This window comes from Poromitra crassiceps (assembly GCF_964638095.1).
Source record: "Poromitra crassiceps genome assembly, chromosome: 19".
In the NCBI taxonomy this organism is placed as follows: Eukaryota; Metazoa; Chordata; class Actinopteri; order Beryciformes; family Melamphaidae; genus Poromitra; species Poromitra crassiceps.
Genome location: NC_139646.1, coordinates 18160651 through 18170059, shown reverse-complemented (window position 1 = coordinate 18170059; position 9409 = coordinate 18160651). Strand labels below are relative to the sequence as shown.

The window sequence follows — 9409 nt, the reverse complement described above, 5'->3', positions numbered from 1 at the left end:
CCTTCGGCTACGCCGTAAAGGTAAAAAAAGGTAACACATTTTATTCGTTTCACACATACCTCACAACTATTATCAGCTTTGATGCACATATTCCACTTTGTTTATGAGCGGGGCGGCCTGGTGCTTAGAGACTGGCTTTTAACAGGAGTAAGTGTCCTTGAGTGAGACGCATAATCCCTCCCCAGAGGTGCTGATCTGTAGCTGACCCTGGTCATCCCTGGAGGAAGGCAAGTGAAAAGACGTTTTGAGCGGACATTAACAGTTTTCTCCCAGCTTTTTTAACTTGGTTTTTAATTGAAATTTGCTGTGATAATTAAAGCTCATAAAATAGATGGAAAATAATAATTGGTGAAAGCCACAAACTATAATCATGTTGGAAAAAAAGTGTATTTAAGTTATTAAATTGTTTTGTAAAGGATGAATCTTTTTTCAGAAATATGTCTACAATGGAGAAATCACATATTGGGTTACATTAAACAGATGATAAGCGATCATGTCGCTTTGAAGAGTAACATATACTTATTTGTTTATTTGTTTATTTGTTTATTTAAAGGATCCCCATTAGCTGACGCCATGGCATCAGCTAGTCTTCCTGGGGTCCACAACATGTAAAGAAGTCACATGACAAAAATTACATCATAATACAAAAAAGATTGAAAAAAAAAAAAAACTACATTCATATATATATACTTACTTTACTTACTTTATTTGTTTATTTGGACGGGACAATGCAAAATTAATGAACACATTGAACATGAAGCAGATAGTCACCTGAACATGGTAAAAGTGTAAAAAGTGCCGGATTTAGCACAAGGGTAGTTTCCATCTGCAGTCCCCTGTGATGTGTTGTCTGTCTCGTAACTAGCTAGACAGATGGATGCGTTGAAAATGATTCATCCTTTTGAAGAATGATACAATAGTGCATAGGGGTTAATGGGAATTCAAATGAGGAGAATTAGAACCAAATGAATGAATTTAAGACTAGAGCCTTTATGGGGGAATCAATAACTCCAAAGGTAGGGACAAAACAGCACTTAATTGAACTATCAGTGAAATGTCTGTTTAGGTTAATACTGCACTCGTGAATCTTCACTGCCATACAGTATGTAGCTGTCCCAAAGTACAGTACAACGTTCGCACACATTCTACCTGACTTGCACGAAGGATAAGAAGTTTGTTCCTATATGAATCATCCTAGCTCTATTGATTTCATATTGTCTTGAGGTGATTGGCTCCAGCTTGCTTACTTCAATGAGTTCTCCTGGTAAACAGTGGCTCAATCACAAACTTGCAAGCAGAACACAGCAGCCTACTCAGCATCCCGGCGCCGCTTCCAGCAAAGCTCACAAAGTGCTTTGAAAGCCGATCAGCTCAGGTACAAATAGAAGTGTGCTTTGTGAAAAGTGAGCGATACTTGCATGCTTTGAAGAACGACTATTCAGTATGCTCTGATAAAGACATTATTTTGTGTATTCACGACAGCTATAGCAGAGGAATCTACACCGACTTCCAGAGTGTTCGTATTCTTTAAGGATTGACTAAATTGGCACATTCAGTCCTCAACTCTCCACCGTGTTAGCTGATGTGTGGTGAGCGTTCTGGCGCAAACTGGCTGCCGTGCATCACCCAGGTGGGTGCTACACATCGGTGGTGGTTGAGTTGAGTTCCCTCCCCTGATATGTGAAGCGCTTTGAGTGTCTAGAAAGGCGCTATATAAATCCAATCAATTATTATTATTATTATTAAATAGAAGGAAATTACCTTGATCTTTGCTGTATGTGGAAGTGCTCACCGCTTCTGCGGTGAGAGGAAATCCTCAATAAATGCATAATTCTGCCTTGGAAGGTAAATATCCCAACACTTTTCTTTTGACCACGAAACGTCAACTTCTCTCATATTGTTTATGGTTTTGTACTGAACAAACCTACAGTACTCGAAAATACTCGTATTCTATCTGACTGAAGTCTGACTGAGCTGTGTAGCGTCTCAAACCACATCATTTCAAGGTTTGCTGCCCTTTGGCTCAAATGGATCTGAATTGGTCCACCTCATACTAATGTGTTACACTGGTCTGTTGAAAATCAGCACACACAAAAATCCAAAAGCAAACGTAAATAGTTGATGTAGTACGAGAGCCTCAAAAATGGACAATTGAAGAAGCACAGCAAATAGAGGATTTTTGTTTCAAATTGAGATAGTCACGATTTGAAATTATTGACACCAACTCAGAAAATGTTTGACAGCAGCACCACATAAAAACACCTCATATAAGTCCTTGGCTGCCAAACACTTACTGTGTAAACAGTTTATTTTTGAGATATTGAATGATGATGGGTTTTTTCTTTTCTTTTTAATAAAACTCTCCAGAGAGTGTAATAAAACTCTCCAGACAGTGTCAACCTGTCAAACAAAAAAGTATTCTAATTATCAGCGTGTTCAATGGTAGAAACGAACCACAGGCCAAGCGTGTCATGGACCTGGAGCTATTTGAAATGCGTATATTTTCACGTGCGGAGCGCTAATTGTACGGGTTCAGCTAGGAGGTCACCTGTGGGCTGGATCGATAAAGACAGGGGACACAGTAAATACTACAAAGTCTGAGGAATCGGGTGAATCAAGCGCTGTCAGGGAACGTGACATTTGGAGGAGGCTCTTGTGGATTTACTGGCACGTCAAGCTGAAAGGTCAGCGTATGATAGAGTGTCCGTGGACACGCAACTGTAACCGACCTTTTCCTCTGATAATGGGGCATGAAGTGACATGCTTCTATAGGGGCCTGCCTTCATTCACTCATGTACAAACATCATTAGGTAAGGAGTTCAGGGACTTATCAGATATAAGGGATGGATTAGGAGCGGAGGAGGTCTGGCAGTGGTGGCATCGCTCTTTTGTCTGGAGAAAGTGTTGTTGCAGATTTGCTGGAGTTATAACGACAACTTAAGACTTTAGTTTGAAAATGAAATACAAGTGATTTGAAAAGAGCAAGAGCGACTCCACCCGCGCACACGGCCAATTGTGCCTGTATGGACGCCCCGACCAAGCCGGAGGTAACGACCCTTGCTTGGTATAGACAGGGAATCTACCGCTGCACTACCTGGATGCCCAAATCCTGGAAATGCAGAGTAAAGTTATTATTTTTTAATGGATTTATATAGTGTATTTGAAATGGATTTACTGTTATATCCACATTGTACACCATTTCCTTTATACAGTACATGCATGGTCTGAATGTCCAAAATGGACACTCACTCAGTGAACCTGCTGAAATAAAAGCATAAATGTCCTGTAAACTCTCTTGTCAGTCTGGGCTGCGTTTCCCAAAAGCATTGTAAGATGTTATTAAAGTACATCATAAGAAGCATCTTAACGTTACGGTGGGTTTCCCAAACACATCTTAACGAAGCTCTTAAAAACTTGTAGATTATGAGTGCTTTTGACCACTCAACACTAAGAACGGCATTAGGAAGCATGAGGCGTGAGGCACAGTAGAATATGCACATAATGGGCCTGAATCATTCATACGTACAGATTTTATCTTAAATTGTGCTTACAAACAAATTTAAGAACTTTTGTGGCATTCATCAATACTTTCGTACTTCCCGTTTGTTCTTAGGTAAGATCAAAATTTAAGAGTGCCCTGGACCACACTTAAGCCAATACGCACAAAAGCCAACCTGCATTTTGTGCTGTGAAATATTAATAATGATGATGAAAACGCAATTTACATAACTAGGAATCGCACACTCGATTCGATAAATGACAGCAAAGATTTGACCAAGATGCCCGCACGTATACACACACACAGAGCTGAGGGCCAGATGAGTTTACCTGTTAAATTGCTTTGGCTTGGTGGTTTGCACATAGCACCGAAATCTGCTGCCCTTATATGGGTTTATTGGGGTGTTTCCCTATGCTAATGAGCAAGTTGCAGTGCTTGCACGTCCAATTCAAGATGAAACACAATTCATCAACATACACACGTGGTTAAAGAAAGACTGGCTGCCGGCACACGTTTCATGAATCCCATGGAGGATTTTCTTATTTTCCTCTTATTGCTTTGAGCAAGAACAAATAAGAATGGTAAAATAGTAAATGGTCTACATTTATATAGCGCTTTTATCCAAAGCGCTTTACATTGAGTAGGTACATTCACCCATTCACACAGATATTCATACACCGATGGCAGCAAGCTACCACGCAGGATGCTGTCACAGCCATCGGGAGCAATTTGGGGTTCAGTGTCTTGTCCAAGGACAATTCGACATGCAGACTGGAGGAAGCGGGGATCGAACCTTTTATCCAAAGCGATTAGTGGACGACCTGATCTACGCTCTGATAAGAAAACTTTCATGGATGAGGCCCAATGTTTATAACTTATATTTCAGTAGCACAGATCCTGTACAGGCCGACGGCGCATGTTTCGCCCTCTAGAGGCCATCTGAAACAGCAGTGTGAATATCAGGCGAACTGTGACAAAGTGGACATATTTGATGCTCACTATTTTACGAGAATAGACACAATAGACCTTATGTGATTGACTAACTCAAGTAGGGGCACGCCCACAGCCGCCATGTTGTTGACATAGCGCTGCAGCTCTCAAGTGACAGCCTACTGTATGTAAGAGCAGCGTTTATAGGAAGCTAGCCGCCGTTAGCGTTACCTGTATCGTTCCTGTTGTGTTCGGATTGTGACCTGCTTTATACAGTACATGGCTGTAGTAATGACAGCAATAAAATTCCCCGTGGTTTGTTTCTATCTCTACCGTCCACAGACGTGAAGGAAGCGCGACTGAGGATACGTCAGCACACAGGAGATGTGTGGATAGTTAGTTGAGACAGGTGAAACTTTCTGACAGCTCCTCACAGCAAAGTCTGTTCACCTTGTTTTTTCTTTTGTTTATTATTACAGGCATTAACGGCAGCATACAAACAACAACTCTGGGTTTTTTATTGCTGTCATCACCATCACTATTTTGTAATGGAACAGAAACGACAATAAGGCTGTTACTAGTAGCGCTGTGCACTGTCAACAATATGGCACCGTCCAGAGTTAGCGAATAAGGTGTATAGATGATTCATTTGACTCACACTGAACCACTGCTGCACTTTGGCTCCAGGAAAAAAAGGGAAGAATGGCCAGGGAACTAATTGGTTGAGAGACAGAGTACACACATTTGGTGTACTGCACAACATTCAAGAAATAATTGTCTGCACTGCAGTAGGCCTACAGTATTATAATGTAAGATAAGAGAAAATGCATTAGGAGAGGCATCAGTGGCTACCACAGCTTTTCCAGGCCAAGTTTGAAGAATTGAAACGGCAACACTTCTAAAATTATTAATAGGCACTTACCAGTTACTGTGTACTGGTCCTAAATAGATGTGCTAAAGCTTTCATTGGCGCTAGGGGAAATTTACTCCTGAATTAGGTGTGATTGTAAGAGTCACTTTGTTCAACTTAAGACAAAGTAAATCACCAGATTAAGTAAAAGCATATTCCCAAGCGATTTCAAACTCTCAGTTCCCCATCATGGTTGAATATTGCAGCCCAGCAAATAAGAGCTATTGTTCCCATGGTCTTTCTCCTCCTCAAATCACTTAAATACTTCACCTTGTGTCTATCACTTTTCACTTATCTTGATCAGTTTACCACTAATTGCTTGCACCGTTCATTATCTCATCTGGCAGCATAATTACTTATGTTCCTTTTGTACATTATGTTATTTTTAGCTGTGGCCTGTCATGGTCCCAGCTCTATAACTCACTCTGTTGGTTGGTGGGTCGGTCGGACCACCAAAAAATGTTGGTCCACAAAATCAATGTCAGTGGATGACATCACAATGGAGCGGATGACATCTTATCAAACCTGGAAACAGTACACACACTGGCCTGTTCAGTGTACTGGGTGGAAACAGTACACACACTGGCCTGTTCAGTGTACTGGGTGGAAACAGTACACACACTGGCCTGTTCAGTGTACTGGGTGGAAACAGTACACACACTGGCCTGTTCAGTGTACTGGGTGGAAACAGTACACACACTGGCCTGTTCAGTGTACTGGGTGGGCTCATTGACATAATGCTTCAAAAAGGGATTTTTTTTTTATGTCTTTTCAAACTTGATATAATGCATATTTCTGAGTCCGGAACAATGTGTTTAAACAAGTCTCATTTGATACCTAAAATTTGCAAGTGTTTAAATTCATTTGTTGACTGTATTTTTAACTCGACCACCCCAACAAATTCCAGGTGACGCAAGCAGAACATTTGTAAACAATTATACATTTTCCTACTATTTATTGTAATGAAATCTTTGGCAAGGTATACCTTAAGAGTCTAGACTCTAAGGTATATGCTAGTTTGTCAGGAAGGTAGCTAAATAACGCTCCAAAGTTAGGAAAAACTTTGGCAAGGGAAAAAAGATTTTCAAAGGGGTCCTCTTTTTCACAGGCTAATGTTGGCAGGTGTGAGTGTGTGCGTGTGTGTGTGTCCGTTTTGAACCAACTAGTAGCCTTATATTGTGATTTAGCCTTTGTGCTGCTATTGCATGGTTAAATCAGCAAATTTTATTTTATGCAGCGGAAGTGGTCCCTGGGGAATTTGGTTTGGTACATAGTGGTACTTGGGCGGAAAGGTTTGGCCTGCCTTGCAGTGTTTCCCAAAGACTGGGTCAGGACCCACAGGTGGGTGACAGGAGATTTTATTTGGTTCCACAAATACATTTTCTGAATTTCTTTTATAAACTAGAAACAGAGCGCGCTGCTTTCTAGCCTACCCTGCCTCGTCCTTGTCGTCTTCCTCATCGCTCATTTCTTCCGTCCCTTGTTCGTTTCCCCGCGACATACGCAGCCTGTCTCACCCTCCTTCCCATCCTCCTCCTCATAGGTCTTACCTGCGAAGTCGCAGATGCAGCTCGCACGCTCGCCCGGGCTTGCCCGCTACGCAGGCTCACATACAATTACTCAACTGCGCCTGTGCGAGCAATTGTGTTGGGGAAGCTACTTTGAACTACTTTGTAAAAAAAAACAAAAAAAACATTAAATTTACAATGTACATGTGTGATATCTGAAGTAAAATGTAATAGCCTATAAAAAAGCACAATGCCAGCAAAAATATGCCTCTCTATTGAGTTTATTGCAATAGTTGACACCCAATACATTCAATGTTATATTTTTGTTCTAAATAAATATGGGTTCTTCTGGGTTTTGTTTGATCAGACAAATAAACAGTAAAGACTTGATTAGGATTGGTTAAGGTTAGGGTAAGAATCTCAGGGCAAGCCAATCAGAGGCAGCATAGGCTGTGTGTCTTGTGCTAGGATTGGTTACGGTTAGGCTAAGAATATCAGGGCAAGCCAATCAGAGGCTATGTGTCTTGTCAAGAAGTACAGTAACGTTAGTGGGATCCTGGCTGCCTTCACGGTCTATGCTGCCTTCAAAGCGATCAGGACGAAAGAAAAAGGGGCAGTGCTGCCAAAGGCTTGTTGCGATCTCAGATGGAAAGCAGAGCATCTGTTCCAGGTCCACCAGTAGCTGGCATTCCGGTGGTGTACCAGCTGCCCGGCCTCTGGATTTGAAGTACAGGCCTTGGTTTGCTTTGCACCTTCAACTGTCTTGCAGATGCAGGATGGGATGAGGAGGCAGGGCGTTGATGGTTGCCCATCTGCTCTCCAGCGTAGCTGCCACTGTAGACACCACAGTACCTGGTTGTGCCACCAGGTGTGCCTTGTGTAAAGCTTGTCTTGCAGCTGTCAAGAATGTGCTTTAGGTTTGCTGGAGAGGGACAAAGGGGGCACGGCACGTAGGATCTTCACCGTGCTATTGGCTGAGGTTCTTGGGAGATGGCAGGGCATCGTACATGGCTCGTTTAATGAAGCTAGTTCAAAATGCTTCCAAACTCCTTCCAAGAGAACCTTCTTTTCTCATCCACCTTGCTTTGCTTTGGTGGCCTTTGCACACCTCGCTACCTGCCCTTGCCGGCGCACCTCCTCGACGAGGTCTCATCGATGAGATGCAGTTGCCTTGTACCAGGATGGTTTGCTCTCTCCAAGCCAGATGACTCCTCTCCCTTGCTGTACGTTGCCAATGATGTGAAGAAGAAACAAGTGAAGTGCTACTTGGTCCAGCTCAATGTTGAGAGGATTTACTCAGTCTTCTGGCAGTAGAGGTTTTGAAGGGCTTTGAGTTCCTCAATCAGGGTCTTGTTCTCATTCTCCAGAACGACCAGTCGATTCTCCAGAGTCTTCACATGCTCCCTCTTCTTCCTGCGACATGCATGGGCTGCCTTTCTGTTATTCATGAGGCGGACCTCTCTTTGTCGGATGACCTCCTTGGTGCCCCCCTGGGTGGGAAAGGCAGGGGAGGATGCCATGACCACTCCTGGGGCGATAGTGCTGGCTGAGGCGGCTTGGATCTGGTAGGCCTGGACATCACCGGAGGCAGCTTGGACAACCACCTGGTTACTGGGAACCGGTATCTGCTGGCCATTGCTGGATTCTGCGTACTGGTGGATGGTGGTGCCGGGCTGTGCCACCGCCGCTGCATCCGTCATGGTCAGAGTCTGAAGGCCCTGGGCCCCATCTGTACCGTTGTTAGCCAGCTGGATGGCCCCACCCTGTGTGATTGCAATGTATTGGCCACTGCTGGTCTGGTATATGGGGCGTCGTGACATGATCTCCCTACGCTTCTGAGAGTCGGTCACACTGTCGAATAACTCCTGGGAAGCCTCACTTCCTGCTATGGTGGAGATCTGTGCAGCAGGGATCTGTGGAGACCATGTCGGGGGCTGGATAACAGACGGCTGTGCAACCTGGATTACTCCATGGACCTGGACCGTCTGTCCGTTGGGAAGCTGGACCAGCATTACTGTGGGACCTGTTGCAGAGGTGTGGTTTGGTGCCATGGACATCATCAGTGTCATCATCAGTATCATTATGCACAGATGTGTATATTATACAGTGTCATCGATTGTGATGTCATCAGTGATGATGTCATCAGTGATGTCATCAGTGATAACACTCGGCAAATTGTGATGTCATCGGTGATATGGTCATTGGCCCCTAGTGGCCATGCCATTATTAGACTCCACAGCTTGTTATACTGAAAACTGTCATGTGCCAGGCAGTGTGAAATTCAATGCCACAGCGCAGAGAATAGATCTAACAAATATTCCTGTTTACTTGGACCGATCATGTGATACAGGAGTGCTAAACAAAAAAGAGCTAACTATCTTGTTCAAGGGATGCTTGGGGGATCAAACCCAGGTCAGAAAAAGATAAAAGTTCTAGAAGAGGATGGTTTCGATCCTCTGGGTTATGGGCCCAGCACGCTACTGCTGTGCCACTCTGCTGGAGTTCACCCTGGATGGGACTCGAACCCACAATCCCTAGCTTATCCATTGCCACTGTGGCTAC

General features: G+C 43.5%; 1 pseudogene across 1 annotated transcript; it reads right to left on the bottom strand.

The window, feature by feature from the left end:
- Positions 1-8139: 8139 nt before the first annotated feature.
- Positions 8140-8904, bottom strand: LOC310793933 (cyclic AMP-responsive element-binding protein 1 pseudogene; annotated as a pseudogene). The gene has a single exon. The product of its transcript is annotated as a cyclic AMP-responsive element-binding protein 1 pseudogene (transcript).
- Between the last annotated feature and the right edge of the window lie 505 nt (positions 8905-9409).